Raw genomic sequence first — 17230 nt, 5'->3', positions numbered from 1 at the left:
CTTCTCTATGCAGTTATATCACCAACTTTTGCAAAGGTTTATTTGTTACATTTTATTTTTTACTTAGTGATTTTTTTAACTTTAATTTTGTTTCATAATTGCGTGAAATATTTGAATGTTTCCCAAGTCAAATCTACAAAGGAAGGCACAAAGGAGCTCAACTTCAATCCTGACAATTTCCTTTCGAGGATTTATCTCTACTTTTTGGCTACAGCTAATGGGAGTGAAGTCACGGACTCCTAGCTAAAGGGGGTTGACCCATGGCCCATCAACTAGCCCACTGGTCACACCCCTTTGGAATTTGAGACTCTAACAGAGGGACAAAGAGATGAAAGTGGTTGGATTTTACTCATTGGGGATGGCGTACTGACCAGAAAGCCCTTGCTCTGGTCTCACTCCCAAGGTCCCGGCATCCAGCCCTCTGACATTGCTTTGGATCCTGCATGGGTCCCAGGCAGGTCCTCCAGCCTTCACGAAGTTCTGAGCCTCTGATATGAATTCACCAAATTCCCTCTGCCTTACGTTAGCCTGAGTCTGTTTCTGTTGCTTGCACCTTAAGAAACCAAACTCATGCCATTAGCCATTAGCAGACTCTTGTGTTGGGGTCCACGAGAGTCACACCCACCCCTATGCGGAGCTGCCAGATTCTGTTCTTGGAATAGTGCTTCTGAGCACTCACTCCGCCCTGGGTGAGGGACTGCAGTCCTTGGTCCACAAAGCTTACTGTCTGGTTACTCAGGTCTGAGGGCCCGAGGGCTATGGCTTCCTGTGCTTTCGCGCTTTGCCTGGCCTCTGAGTATCTCTGTGCCCCCAGCCCCAGCAGGGAAGCAGCCTACCTGGCCCCCACCAGTCTCAGCCCAAGGAATGGAAGTCGCAGCGGCTGGGCCAGGATGGGGCAGGGAGGGGGTCTTCCCTTGGTCTGCCCCCATTTGCTTCCTGCTGGCTTCCTTTGAGGAGCTTCTTCCTCCCCTGCTTCACTGCCCACTTGGCTGTGAGGACACAAGAAGGCTCATCAGTTGCTATAACAACACCCACCAACTTCCTCTGCCCTTAGCCAGGCTGTTTATTCCCTCTCAGATAATGGATCTGCCTGCAGTGACCAGTCTCCCTTTGGCCTCAGAGCTGGGTTTGAGCAATTATTATTATTACTGTCAGTCGTGTTATTGTTATTGTTGGTTTGGAGCTGCCATTTACTGAGAGCTCACTATGATGACTCAGCATGAGCTCACTATGACGAGCTCAGGATGATAACTAAGCCTTTACAAGCACGAGCTCATTTAATCTGCACAGTGACACTATGAGTCAGGGAATATTGCTCCCAATTTATGGCTAAGGAGAAAGTCGGTATGGTCTAGTTTATAACAGCAGGGGCCCTGTACCTGACTGCCCAGGTTCAAATCCTGACTCTGCTAGATGCTAGCTGTGAGGGCAAATTACATATCTGCTCCCTGCCTCAGTTAACCCATCTGCAAAATAGAGATAATAATGGTGCCTGGAGTAGTGCCTGTCATATAGCAAGGGCTTGTCTTGGTTATCCCAGAAGCATTTCCTGAGACAAGGATACCAGCAGAAGTATAATTTGGGGGAGATCTGAGACCGGGAGTAGGGAAGGAGGCAGGGAAAGGAAAGCAGCCCAGAAAGTGTGCTTTGTTAATTAAGTGACCACTGTGGACAACTGGAGATGAAGCCTGCTGGGAGCAAGCGAAGACACACATGGAGTTACAGCATCTCAAGAGCGATGGACTTGGGGTATTTATCCACCAGCTCCCGTCAGCTATAGGTTGAGGATTGCTCCTGGGTGGGTATGAATTGCCCAGCACTTCTGTCCTTCTCTACGGGCTCTGCAAAGTTACTCTGACAGCTGGAGAAAGCCTCCAACCAGGTGATGCAGGTGGTGGCAGCAGGAAGCTGGGGTGGGCATGTACTGAAGGCACCAATGGTGTCTGCTACAAAGCTAATAAACACTTGTTGAATGAATGAACAAAGGAAAGGAAACTGCCGTCAGTCGGTCGCCAGAATGTACCACCCCAGCCCCATCCAAAGATGTCAATGGTCTAATCCCATCATGAATATGTTATGTTACATGGCATAGGGACTTTGTAGATGTAATTAAATTTACAGATCCTAAAATAGGGAGATTATCCTGGTGGACTCAATCTAATTACATGAACCCTTAAAAGCAGACTTTCCCTGGTTGGAGTAGGAAAGGAACCACAGGAGAAGCTGGAGAGTTTCAAAGCATGAGAAAGACTTGACCTGCATGAGAAGGAATGTGGGTGGCCCCAGGAGCAGAGACTAGCTCCCAGGTGACCACTGGCAAGGAAACAGGGCCTCAGTCCTACAGTCACAGGATCTGGATTCTGCCTACAACCTGACTCTACTTGGAAGCGTGTTCTTTCCCAGAGCCTCCACTTAAGGGCCTGGGCTGGCCGACACCTCTATTTCAGCCTGTGAGACTCTAAGCAGAATAGCCAGCTGAGCCCCTGGACTTCTGACCTACAGACTGCGAGATAACAAATTTATGTTGTTTTAAGCCACCAAGTTTGTGGGAATTCGTTACAGCAGCCCTAGGAAACTAGCACAGAAACTAAGGCTCAAAATGCGCCAGTGACTTGCTCGACGCCACACAGCCAATAAATGACAGAGCTGGGATGTGGACACAGAGTTGCTTATCTTCAGTTCCCAGATTCCTGACCTCTACGTAATGCTGCCCCCTGCTCCTTGAGGGGAAGGAGGGAAGAAGGGATCCCTGAGAAAAGGGAAAGGGGGAGAGTGAGGAGAGCCCAGGTGAACAATGTAGCATCAGCTAAGAGCACAAATTCTGAGCCAGACAGGTTTGTGTTTCAAGTCTGCTCTGTAACTAATTAGCTGGGTCACTTTGGGCAAAATCACGTTGCTTCCCTAAGCCTTTATTTTCCTCATCTATAAAATGGGGATGATACTCCCTGATGGAGTACATTGTGACCGTTAAATGAGATTGTGCTTGTACAGAACTGTGTGTAACGCCTGGCATGCAGGAAGTGCTCAGTAAACTTTACCTATTATTATAGTCATGTGTTCAGCATCTATTTTGTGTCAGGTGCCTTAGAGGTACCCCAATGCACACGACCACTCTCTGAGGTAAGTGCTATTGTGCTCACTTTACAGATGAGGCAACAAGGCTCATGGAGATGAAGGGACTTGTCGAAAGTCACATAAATGGTGTCAGAGCTGGACTCAAACCCAGCTCTGCTTGGGTCCGAGACCCTGTGTCTTTCTCCTGCACTTCCTGGCAGTCCCGACCTCTCTGTTCGGGGCCTGAGCAGTGAGCCTGGGGAACCATCAGAGCCTTCCTCTCTCTGCCCTGAGCGCAGCCATGTCAAGTCCAGAGGTTCACAGAAAGCTTTCACCTCCCAGTTTCATTTTGGTCTGGCTGTCTGATTCATGGTCCTTACCTGGTGCCAGAACAGGGCCTCCTGGCTTCACGAAGCAAACACTCAGAAGGTCCTTGGCTGTGTCACTCCCTGTCCTGGGCACTGGGGGGCACTTAGCTCGGACAGCCCTGGGCACACCCAGCCCTTGAAGAGCACCCAGTCTCATGAAGGAGACAGACATGGGAATAATGACAGCACCACGTGCCCAGGTTATAAACCAGGTCTGAACAGCAGGTGGTGATGACGATGATGGTAATAACACACTGTATTGGGATTGTTTTCAGAGCTGGCTAGTGAGATAACAGAAATTCAAGAGGAATAATGCAATTCCAGGGCATCGCATGTTTGTGAGAGGTGATAGGGATTTAAGAAAAAAAAGGAAGGAAATATGAATGATTTGGAAAGGGTGTTGAAATTTAGACTGTTTCTAGAGGAGGCCTTACAGAGAAGATCCATCTAAATGAAGTCCTGAGGAAGTGATGGAGTGAGCTATGAAGATACCTAGGAAGAGTTCCCCAAGGAGAGGCAAGAGCCAGCTCAAAGCTCCAAGACACATGTTAAACCAGCATGTGAAAAGATGCTCCACGTCATTTGTTGTTAGGTAAATATAAGTTATTCAAAGTGTGGTATTGAAGTCTCTGACATTATTGAGTTTTCTGTTTCTTCCTTCAATTCCGTCAGTTTTTGCTTCATGTATTTTAGGACTCTCTTGTTAGGTATATATATGTTTATAATCGTTACATCTTCTTGATGCGTTGACCCTTTTATTATTATAAAATGTCCTTCTTTGTCTCTACTAACAGGTCTTTTCTTAAAGTCTATTTTTTTCTCATATTAGTATAGCCACTCAAGCTCTGTTTTGATTATGGTTTGCATGATAGAGCCTTTCCCATCTTTTTATTTCCAATATATTTTTTTCTTTGAATCTCAAAAAACAGCATATAGTTGGACGACAGTAGGCCTTAAAACAAGTCTTTAAACACTTTTAAAAGATTGAAAATCATATAAAACATGTACTCTGACCACAGTGGAATAAAATTAGAAATCATCATAGTTGTAAATATCTACCAAAAAGGAGAAAGATCTCAAATCAATAACCTAACTTTACACCTTAAGAAACTAGAAAAAGAAGAGCCAACTGAACCAAAAGCAAGCAGAAGGAAAGAGGAAGGAAGGAAAGAAGGAAGGAATTATTAGAGCTAATAATTAAATTCAGGAAGGTTGCAGGACACAAGATCTGTATCTGAAAATCAACTGTATTTCTATGGACTAGCAATGAATGGTCCAGAAGTGAAATTAAGAAAACAATTCCATTTACAACCAAAAGATTAAAATACTTAGAAATAAATTTAACAAAAGAGGTGAAAGACTTCTTTTACATTGAAAACTACAAAGCACCTTTGAAAGTGACCAAAGACGTAAATAAATGGAAAGACATTTGTGTTCATGGACTGGAAGATTTAATACTCTTATGATGGCAATACTGCCCAAATTTATCTATAGATTCATTGCATTCCCTATCAAAATTATAGTTGCCTTTTTTTTTTTTTTTTTTTTTTGTGCAGAAAATAACAAGCTGATCCTAAAATTCATATGGAAATGCAAGAGACCCAGAAGAGTCAAAACAATTTTGAAAAAGAATAACAAAGTTGGGAAGAATCAAACTTCCTAACTTCAAAACTTAATTCAAACCTATCAAGTAATCAAGACTGTGGTGCTGGCATAAGGGTAGACATACATTTGGAATAGAATTGACAGTCCAAAAATAAACCTCTGTCTTTATGATCAATTGATTTCTGACAGGGTGCCAAGACAATTCAACAGGAAAAGAATAGTCTTTTCAACAAAAGGTACTAGGAGAACTGGATATCCACATGCAAAATGAATCATAGACCCACGTGTAACAGCTAAAACTGGAAAACTCTTAGAGGGAACATAGGTGTTAATTTTAGTGACCTTGGATTAGACAACAGTTTCTTAGATATGATACAAAAAGCACAAGCAAAAAAAGAAAAAAATAAATTGGACTTTATCAAAATTAAACCCTTTTGTGCTTCACAGGACACCATCAAGGAAGTGAAAAGACAATGCACAGAAAGGGACAAAATATTTGCAAATCGTATATCTAATAAAGGGTCTAATGTTCAAAATACATAAAAACTCTTAGAACTCAACAATAAAAGACAAATAATCCAATTTAAAAAAGGACAAAGGGGGGCTTCCCTGGTGGCGCAGTGGTTGAGAATCTGCCTGCCAATGCAGGGCACACGGGTTCGAGCCCTGGTCTGAGAAGATCCCACATGCCGCGGAGCAACTAGGCCCGTGAGCCACAATTACTGAGCCTGCGCGTCTGGAGCCTGTGCTCCGCAACAAGAGAGGCCGCGATAATGAGAGGCCCGCGCACCGCGATGAAGAGTGGCCCCCACTTGCCACACCTAGAGAAAGCCCTCGCACAGAAACGAAGACCCAACACAGCCATAAATAAATAAATAAATAAATAAATAAATAAATAAATAAATAATTAAACTTAAAAAAAAAAAAAATGGACAGGGCTTCCCTGGTGGTGCAGTGGTTGAGAATCTGCCTGCCGATGCAGGGGACACGGGTTCGAGCCCTGGTCTGGGAGGATCCCACATGCCGCGGAGCAGCTGGGCCCGTGAGCCACAATTACTGAGCCTGCGCGTCTGGAGCCTGTGCTCGGCAACAAGAGAGGCCGCGATAGTGAGAGGCCCGCACACCGCGATGAAGAGGGGCCCCCGCTTGCCACAACTAGAGAAAGCCCTCTCACAGAAACGAAGACACAACACAGCCAAAAATAAATAAATAAATAAATAAAAATTAAAAAAAAAAAAAAAAAAGGACAAAGGATTGAATAGACATTTCTCCAAAGAAAATATAAAAACGACCAATAAGCACATGAAACAATGCTCAACATTTGGGAAATGCAAATCAAAACCACAATGAGATACCATTCCACATCAATTATGATGACTATAATAAAAGAGGAAAAACCAACAACAGCAAGTGTTGGCAAGGATGTGGGGAACCTGGAACTCTTATATATTTCTAGCTGGAATGGAAATGGTGCAGCTGCTATAGAAAACAGAGTGGCAATTCCTCCAAAAGTTAAACACAGAATTACCACAAAACCCAAAGATTTCACTCCTAGGTATATGCCCAAGACAACTGAAAACATATGTTCACAAGAAAACCTTTACACAAATGTTCATAACAGCATTATTCAAAAAAACCGAAGAGTAGAAACAACCCAAATGTTCAGCAACTGATGAACTGATAAACAAAATGTGGTATATCCATACAAAAGAATATTATTCAGTCATAAAAAGGAATGAAGTACTTACACATGCTCAACATGTATGAACCTTGAAAATATTATGCCAAGTAAAAGAAGCCAGATAGAAAATGTCACTTATTGTATGATTTTATATATATATATATATATATATATACATACATACATATATATGCCAGAATACGCAAATTCAGATTCCGAAAGTAGATTAATAGTTGCCAGGAGCTGTGGGGAGAGGGGAATTTGGAATGACTGCTAATGGGTACGGGTTTCCTTTTGGAGGATGAAAATGTTCTGGAATTAAATATTGGGGATAGTTGCACAACCTTGTGAATATACTGAAAACATTGATTGTGTACTTTAAATGTTATATAGTTTAATAAAAACAATTAAAAGAATAGCATGCATACCCAGCACTTGTATTAGGACCCTTTTAGCTGCGGATAACAGAAATACAACCTCCACTAATTTAATCAGAAAGTTCACTGGCTCGTGAAGCTTGGAGTCCAGAGGCAGAAGAAGCCTTCCGGATTCACTGATCCCATAACTGCATGTTGGTTTCATGAGTCCTGACTTCTTAAATCTCTCTGCTCGTAGTCCTCAGTGTCAGATTTTCTTCAGGCTGGTAGGAAGATATCTGAAGTTACTCCGGGCAGCACCTCACAAAGCACCATCCAAGGCAAAAAAGAGAGCTCATCTTCTTAAAAGTTTTCTCTTAAGAAAGAGGAAACTTCCCCCAAAGCCCCCAGCAGACAGGCCCTCATGGCTCACAGTCAGAATCGGCTCATGTGCTCATCCTAAGGCAATCACTGCAAACAGGAAGAGGATTACTTTCAGACCACTGAGGTCCAGTCTGGATCTTGGGGTGCAGCAATTGGCTGGGTGGGGAAGGAGTGGATACCAAACATAGTAAGAATTAGAAAGGAAGGGGAAAATGGATGCTTGATAGGAAGCCAAGAGCTTAATTAAGTTATCTCAACAGAATATGATTGATTCAATTTTTATAAACTTGATTAACCTAATATTAATATATTCAATCAATGAGCTAGAAAGAAGTGCATGGACAACGTGGAATCCACTATTCTCTACAGAGATTTAAGATGTAATAGTACCAACCAAGGATGCATCATGACCTCCATCCTCACTGCCAGAGAATCTCCTGAGAGGTTCCATCTCCCAATAGCTGGAAATCCCCTAGCAAGAGACCTTAGCTACAGAATAAAAGGAACCCTTTGGAACTACCTACGTGTGTCTCAACAGCACAAATGAGTTAATTTCTAATCATTGCTCTCTAAGAAAGGGTGATTTGCAGAATATTTCTCTCCTATTTATAAATGGAAAAATAGTTAACAAAAATAAAAATACACACATTTTTAAAAAGTAGGCAAGGGACTTCCCTGGTGGTGCAGTGGTTAAGAATCTGCCTGCCAACGCAGGGGACACAGATTCAAGTCCTGGTCCAGGAAGATGCCACATGCTGCGGAGCAACTAAGCCCATGAGCCACAACTACTGAGCCTGTGCTCTAGAGCCCGTGAGCCACAATTACTGAGCCCACGTGCCACAACTACTGAAGCCCGCGTACCTAGAGCCTATGCTCCGCAACAAGAGAAGCCACCACAATGAGAAGCCTGCACACCGCAACGAAGAGTAGCCCCTGCTCACTGCAACTAGAGAAAGCCCGCGTGCAGCAACGAAGACCCAACGACCCAACACAGCCAAAAATAAATAAATAAATTTATTTTAAAAATAAATAAATAAATAAAAATAGGCAAAAGACTTGAATAGATGCTTCACAGAATAATATATACCAATGGCCAATGAGCATGTGCAGAAGTGCTTGACTTCACACATCAACAGGGAAACGCCATTTCTAAAATTAAAAGCACTGAAAAGCCAAATGTTTGTTAGGCTATAAAGCAGCTCAAAATGTCAAACATTGCTGGTGGGAGTGTAGAATGATATGTCCACTTTAGAGAACAGTTTGTTAGTTTCCTGTAAAGTTAGCAATACCACTTCCATGACCCACCAATTCTTCTCCTAGTTATTAATCCATGGGAAATGAAAACATATGTCCACAGAGTTATTCAAGAATGTTCATAGCAGTCTTATTCTTAATAGCCAAAAAGTAGAAACAACCCAAACGTCCCTCAACAGGACAATGGAGGAATAATTGCAGTGTATTCACACAATGGAATACCACTCAGTAAAAGACAGGAGTCACGACTGCTGCCTGCCCAGCATGGACGAATTTCACAGAAAAGATGTTGAGTGAAAGATGCCAGACCCCCAAAAGTACATACTGTGTGGTTCCATTTATAAGATGTCCAAGAACAGGTACGTCGAATTCATGGTGACAGAAATCAGAACAGTGATTGCCTACAGGGGTTAATCAGAAAGGAACACGAAAAACCTTCTGCAGTGATGGAAATGTTCTATATGCTGAGAAGTGTGTTCATTACACAGGCACACATTTATCCAAATTCACTTACTGGCACACTCACGACTGGTACATTTCAGTGTACGTAAATTTGACTTCAATTAAAAGAATGAAAAAGTTGAGAGCCAGAAGTTGTGACTGGAGGGAGGGTGTCTGGAGCCAAATCGGATGAAGCAGGGATTCAGGGCTCAAGAGTTTGCCTCTGATACGGGAACATATGTATATGTATAACTGATTCACTTTGTTATAAAGCAGAAGCTAACACACCATTGTAAAGCAATTATACTTCAATAAAGATGTTTAAAAAAAAAAAAAAAAAGTTTGCCTCTGATGTTCTGGGCCCTGGGGACATGCAGGGGTGTGTGGCTCAGCCTTTGCTGCATGTTCTGGGGACATTGTCTCCCGTTACCCTGCTGTGCAGCTTTGGTGGCTGAGTCAACCGAGCTCCTGGTATCTGGGCTTTGCCATTTGCCCCATCCTCCCTGAAACACCTTGGATAGTTTGTCTCTGAGGAGAGGCTCAGGTGGAGGCAGAGCAGCCTCTGGGTCTCCCTGCCTCCGATCCTGAAGCAACCAAGTGTGGGGAGGAGCATCCTGCACAGCCCCCGCTTTCCTGAGCAGAGCTGGACAGAGGCTTCTGAGAAATCTCATTTCAAGTGCCTGCTGCCCGCCCAGTCCTGCTCCATGATTTCTCACCGCTGTGCATGGGTGATGACTCAGTGCGGGGGAGGGAAACAGGACCCGCGCTCTGCCCGAGGAAGCCTGGGCTGCAGCTGGGGGAGGAGAAGCTGCCCATCCCTGCCAGGACTTGTGGTTTCCCCTCCTGATCTGTCTGCTGTCCATTCTGTCCAGGCAGGACGAAGGAACAGAAAGGGCTTGAACTTTGGGGACAGACTAAGCTGGGGGGGGGCATCCTATTTAAGCCTCAGTTTCCTGTTCTGTAAAATAGGGTGGGGGTATCTTAGGAAATTGGGCGATTTATTGAGGAAGAGCACTTAGGAAAAACCTTTAAGGGGTGAGGGAAACAGGATAGGGAAGCGGGGAGCCAAGCGGGGAAGTGGCCACAGGTAAGGTCCAGCCTTAGCCTGATCCACTGTGGGCTGTGGGACTGATCATGTCACAAAGTTGTTACCCACTCCAGATGCATCCCCATGTCAGCATTGACTGTGGGGTGCTCTTGAAAGGACACAACCACCTGGTGAGGTTCCTGTCAACAGACGGCAATTCTCTGGAGAAGGGGGGTGGCTGTGAGCTCTTGGCAGCCAACGTGCTGGAGAGTGGGCATGCTGGTCTGGCGATGGAGACCTACTGGTGCTGGGACCCCAACAGCAACTACTCTAGGGGTAAAATACCCGTCGCCCAGGGCTTTTGTGAGTTCACGCAATAGGCAGTGAAGAAACAGTAACTATTTCTTAGCTGCGTGAGAAAGTGTACCTAGTAGCATAAATGTGTATGCTCTGCCTACTGCAGATTCAACATTTTTTAGGGATCAGGGCAGAGTGAGAACCCAGTATCTATGTATCTAAGCATGAGCAATATAAAGAAACACTTAGCAGATGCGAACTATTGTATATAGAATGGATAAACAACAAGGTCATACTGTATAGCACAGGGAACTATATTCAATATCCTCTGATAAACCATAATGGAAAAGAATATGAAAAAGAATGTGTGTGTGTGTGTATATATATATATATATATATATATATATATATATATATATATATATATATATATATATATGAATTACTTTGCTGTACATCAGAAATTAACACAACATTGTAAATCAACTACACTTCAGTACAATAAATTAAAAAAAAAAAAAAAGAAACACAACAGCCAGAAGTTGGCAGAGCAGCTGTGTCCTGAAGACCCCCTTTTATTCCTGGATCACACGAAAGTTTGGGGTTCCCAAGGAAGGTAGCTGGAGCAGTGTGGGGGACCCTTTAGGGACCTGGGGCAGTGGCTGCCTACCATCTGGTCTTACTGCCTTGCCACATAATTCTGCCTTCCTTCCACGTACCTGGAAGATCTTCATGCACACCTACCTGAGCCTCTGGTCATCTGTATCAACTCCTTGCCTTAACATTTCTCTATTTTGTGCTTCTAAGAACTTGAGAATTGACCACTAGGTACCATCACCTGGTCCATCCAACCCAAGACTCTGCTTTTGATGGGGCTTTCCAGAAACAGTGAGTTGGAAATGTTCCTGGGATGTCCACATTTCCTCTAATAATGTACATCATGCGAGGAAAGAACACTGACTTTAGAGTCAGACACACATGGGTTTCAATCCAGCTCTGCCATTTGATGGCTGTGTGCTCTTGATCAAGTTGCTTTACCTCTCTGAGCCTCAGATTCTCCCTCTGTAAAAATGTATAAATTAATGTGCTTGCTCAGAACGGTGATTAGGAAGATTAAGAGCCTCATCACGTGAGGTGCTCAGCACATAGTAAGCCCTTGATAAATATTGACTCTTTGCCCCTTGTCTCCTCTGGAATGATGTTCTGTGTTCGGCCCTGTCACCCCTGGGGGAGCAGCTTTCCTAGGTTAACCACCTGCACTAGGGGGTCTGGCTTGTTTAGCCTAATGAACTTCTTTACCCTCTGGGAAGAGGCCCTCATCCTGTCGGTTTCTGGCCCCAGTTCCAGGAACTGCCCCACAAAGCCTCAATTATTTCCTCTCAGCTGTTTCTTGCATCTCCCAGAAGACTATCCCTTTTACGAGCATCCTCTTTGTTCCCTCATCCGGCCGCCCTCTCCTTGTAAAGGTCGTTTGGCCAAGGTGGTGCCTTTGCCAGTAAGCTGTGTCTTTTGTTTGGAATCCTGGTAAGATGGTATGGAGCCCTAGTGGAATTTACCATCACAGATGAGGACTTGAAAGGGGCCAGTGGTCGGGTTCCTGAGCACCTGTTTCCTCCGTGTATTAGAGGTGCCTCTGCAGGCGAGGGGGGACTTCCAGGTCTAAAATGTCAGGGCACAGACAGCAATATGCCAGCCTGACCTTGGGGTAGCTAACAACTAAAATGTGTCTTTTGACACAGTCTGGGGGTTCAGAGAAAGTGGGAGAGAGGCCCAAGCATGGAGGGGCCCTGCCCTGAGTTCTGGGACTATCACATGCAGGGGGAGGGGATCTGGGTTCAAGTTCTGGCATGGCCACTTACCAGCTATGTGATGTAGGGCATTTTATTGAACCACTTTGTGCCTCAGTTTCTACTCCTATAAAATGGGTATGATAATGACAATGAGCATTTTTCCCCAACACTGGGTTTTTCACTCCTTTACACATGTGCATCGTCACTTCTACAACAGCACCTGCTCTCCCTGGGGAAAAGCCCCTGCACACCCAGGCCCTGTGTTGGGAAAGATTGGCCTTAACCTCCAGGCTTCAAGTTGGGCATGTATTTCAGCCCTAGCCTATGAGCACATTCCACCCTCACACCCTCCTTGATAGTTCAGATATGGATGCTAGACCCCTGGGGGCTCAATGAGACTCCAGGGCTTCTGTTGGAAGTTGAAAAACGGAAGGTCTCTTTCCCCAGGGATTTCAGAGAGATCAGGGTTTCTGCTCGGAGCTGCTCATGGTCATTTTGCCTCCACAAAGGGAGAACATGATTGAGAAAGAAGCCAACACAAAGCCAGGAGATGAAGAGACAAAGGTTCTTCTTTTTTTTAAAGCATTTTTAAAAATTAATTAATTTATTTATTTATTTATTTTTGGCTGTGTTGGGTCTTCATTGCTGCACACGGGCTTTCTCTTGCTGCGGTGAGCAGGGGCTACTCTTCGTTGTGGTGCGTGGGCTTCTCATTGTGGTGCTTCCCTTGTTGCAGAGCACGGGCTTTAGGCACGCGGGCTTCCGTAGTTGTGGTACACGGGCTCAGTAGTTGTGGCTTGCGGGCTCTAGAGCACAGGCTCAGTAGTTGTGGTGCACGGGCTCAGCTGCTCTGTGGCATATGAGATCTTCCCAGACCAGGGCTCGAACCCATGTCCCTTGCACTGGCAGGTGGATTCTTAACCACCGCGCCATCAGGGAAGTCCCAAGACAAAGGTTCTTGGTAACATCCATTGAACGCCTGGATCCAGCTGGGCCTGAAGATCAACCTCAGGGTTTTTAATCACTGTTTTTTGCTAAAGCCAGTTTATGCTGGGTTTTCTGTCCCTTGCAACTGCAGAGTCCTTCAGCCGTATTGTATATACAATAGTATTGTACATCCCTCTCTGGTTGTTTGGAGAATTAAGGGAGACAAGCCATGTGAGGCTCTTAGCACAGGGCCTGGCATGCAGTAGGCACTTAATAAATGCCCCTTTCTCCCAGGGCTTCAGTTTTCTCATCTGTCAGATGGGTGCATTAAACTATATCCTATCACTTGTTAGTGGAGGTGGAGACCCTGAAGGAGAAGTCTGGGCAGTTCTTTTAAAGTAACAATGAAGCACTGTGGTAGGAAGAGCAATGGTCCCACACAATGTCCACATCCTAAACCCTGTACCTGAGAGTAAGTTATGTTATGTGGCAAAAGGGCTTTTGTAGATGTGACTTAATTAAGGATTTTGAGATGAAGAGATTCTTCTAGATTATCTGGGTGGGTCCAACCTAATCACATGAGTTCTTAAAAGAACGTAAGAATTAGGTCAGAGAGATGCAACATTGCTGACCTTGAAGATAGAGGAAAGGGGCCTTGAACCAAGGAATGTGGGCAGCCTCTAGAAGCTGGAAAATGTAAGGGGATGAATTCCCACTATATCCTCCAGGAAAACATGCAGCCCTGCCATCACACTGATTTTAGTCCAGGGAGAATGGCATCAGACTCCTAACCTCCAGAACTGTCAGATAATCCATTTGTGTTGTTTTTAGCCACTGAGTTTATGGTAATTTGTGTTAAAAAAGAGATAACAGGCCCAAAATGGAGTCACTTATACTAAGTTCCATGTCACCAAACTGAGACTTACTACCTAATTTAATTATAATTTCAGAATCTCCCAGGAATAGAATCTTAAACCAGTCAGGAATGACCTGGTCAGCACTACTGAACCTGCCTGATAGAAGCCTGTGCCCCTGCTAAAGGAAGGTGACCTTGCATATCCAATTGTTTTGTGCTAGTATAACTTCCTTGTCCTGCTCCCTTCATAAAAGCCTTTCATTTTGTGCAGCTCCTCAAAGCCCCTTTCTGTCTGCTGGATGGGATACTACCTGGTTCATGAATCACTGAATAAAGGCAATAAGATCTTTAAAGTTTACTCAGGTGAATTTTGTTTTTTAATTTTGTAGCAGCAATGGGATCTGGAGGAAACTCCCAACAACTTTGGGGGCAACAAGAAACACAGGCAGTGGTACCCACAAATGCTTTTAGTTCTCTGCCTTTCTTGCCATTTCCAAGGGTTCTCCTTGGTTCAGAGCTATGTTTCCTTTGCATTGAGCCACTGATGTAATTGGCTTTCTAGCCCAGGGCAGGTCAGCTTGAGTTAGCAGACAGTTCTACTAGAATCCAAGTCCCAAGCTCTTGGCCCAGTCCCTGGTTCCACTTTGGGACATGCTGGTGGTTTAGTCCGCAGTGCCCCATTTGACTGGAATCCCAGTCCACAGTCCCCATTTGTTGGGGATGTGCTGGTTCAGTCCTTTCCCCAGTTCTACACTGGAATTGCTGGTGGTGCACACAAGGCCTTCTGTTGGCCAGTCCACAGTAACAGCTCTTTGGTTACTGCTGGTGTGTTAACATGCACAGGAGGGAACGGCTATTTCTAATGGGAATCTCAGAAGCCAAAAGCTGCAACACTGGTGGACATGGATTGCGTACTTCAAAGCTGTTAGAGCACTCACCACCTAACTCCAAGACTCACCACCTAACTCCAAGACTCACCACCTAACTCCAAGACTCACCACCTAACTCCAAGACTCCTGTGTTAGAATACGTTGATCACAGAATAGGTTAGATTAACACTAGGTCACTCAACATCCTCAAGAAAATTTCCGTGCAGCGAGATACACTGTAAAACACCACACAATCCCCGACCCAGTGGCACATGCTTCTTAGGTATTAATTTGGCTCCAAGAGACCCAAGGCTTAGCTGAAGAAATGGGATCCTGAAATTCCCAAGAACCGAGCACACCTTCTGGCACACCCGCTTGTTTATGTCTAAGAACTGTGGTCCCAGGAGCTGTGGATATCCACAAAAATGGCAGAATCTTACCAAGACAACCTAGAATTATAATGGCCTTTATGAGGAATGTTCCAAGACAAGATCAATTAAGAAATGCACTTTAAAACAAGGGCTCCCAAATCAAACAAGCAGAATAGGTTACCTAATTTAGTTGTCACGCAGAAGCCTCCAGAGGGCTTCAAAACCACAAAATAGTTTCATTAAAAGAGTCATTGCCAAAGGCTAATGAAAAATTAAAGATATAAGATGCACATAAAATAAAAGACTATGACATAACTCATGCCACTCCCCTCCATCCCTCTTTATTTGCCGTCTTCACCAAGCACCCTGGCCAAGGCTGGCGGGCTGGAAGTGGCCAGACGCTTCCCTCTCCTCAGCTTCCTTTCACTTCTGCTGACCGTGGGCCCTGCCCAGGGCTGGAACGACTTAGACAGAATATTGTTGTGGGATGTAAAAGCTCTTACCCTCCACTAGGACCGCTATACCACTTCTCGTGGGTTGGCTCCAATCCCACAGTGAAATGTATTGGAGGCATAGCTGGATGGGATGCTTATACCCCCAAATTCATACAGTGTCAGAACAAAGGGTGGGATGGTTATGATGTACAGTGGGAATGTAAGACTGATTTAGATATCAAGTACAAATTTGGAAAAACTGCCAGGCTGTAAAAGCTATGAATCCTCTGAAGGTATATACTAAGAGGCTCCTATAGCTTGGAGTATAACTTAGATCACATGGAACTTGGCCTGAAGAAATTAAGAGAGTCTAGGGGAAACCATGGCTTTAGCTCTTTCTCTGATTATTATAATAAGTTGTACTCCCCAGATTCATGTGGCATCAGTGGAGTGATTACCATCGTGGTGCTACTTGCTATTGACTTTGGAGTTTATATATTGTTCCTTAGTGATGGTCAAGATTCTCCTCCACCATATTCTGAGTATACTCCACATTCCCATCATTATCAGAGATTCACCAACTCAGCAGGAGCCCCTCCTGTGGGCTTTAAGGCTGAGTTCACAGGTCAACATGGTGCAACCTCTGGTTTTGGCAGTGCTTGCATGGACAGCAAGGAAATGAACACTCAGGACCAGGGTTCTGGACTGGCTTGGGAACTGGAGGAATATTAGAATATTTGGCAGCAATAGAGCAGCAACACCCTTCTCAGACTCATGGTACCACCCATCTCACCCTCCCTCATACTCCAGCACGTGGAAGAGCCCTGCTTACCACTTCTTGGAGGCACAGGTAGCTCTTTGGCATGTTCAAGCTCAGAGACCAGACCCAGAACAGCAGCAGGATATGGTGGTACTATAAGATGATAAAGTAAAAAGTTGAAGTCCAACACTGGTTGCAAAATTTCTGATTTTTCATCACTTTCTTTTTAAAGCAGTGCTACCTGCTAACAACTGGGGAAAGGGAATATACAAAAGTTCTGTGGTGTTTTGTTCTGTATAGATTTTTGTATTATTTGAGGCTAAGAAGTGATATATGACAAAATGCTCATGTAGAGAATTATATGTTTGTGTAACATGCAGATGTATATTATAGTTTTTGAAAGTGATGATTACTGTGGAATGCTAAAAATGTATTGTTTAATTTATAAAACCTGTGATGCCATAAGAAGCATTAAGAATGAAGTCTTTATACTAATAGACACTGAGTACAGAAAATTTCAGACTTAGGTGGTTTTATTTTATGAGTCATTACCTCATAGAAACAATGATAATATACTTGGTATTTATTACTGGGTGTTTCCTGTTCTTCAAATATTTAAACCAAGCTTTGGACTACTAATTATACTTATCTGTGTGTTTTGATCACTTTTGAGCTCAGGAGCTTTGAATTCTTCAGTGGTGGGTGAGGTTCTAGTAAATGAGAATTACCTTTTTTGGAAAAGTAGAAAACAAGTAT

General features: G+C 44.1%; 1 pseudogene; it reads left to right on the top strand.

Annotated features, from left to right (window-relative positions):
• The window catches only part of LOC133095777 (store-operated calcium entry-associated regulatory factor-like), a 102980-nt pseudogene that overhangs the window by 34091 nt on the left and 51659 nt on the right, over positions 1-17230 (top strand).

Source organism: Eubalaena glacialis, chromosome 7 (genome assembly GCF_028564815.1).
Source record: "Eubalaena glacialis isolate mEubGla1 chromosome 7, mEubGla1.1.hap2.+ XY, whole genome shotgun sequence".
NCBI lineage: Eukaryota > Metazoa > Chordata > Mammalia > Artiodactyla > Balaenidae > Eubalaena > Eubalaena glacialis.
This window is presented reverse-complemented; position numbering and strand designations above follow the sequence as displayed.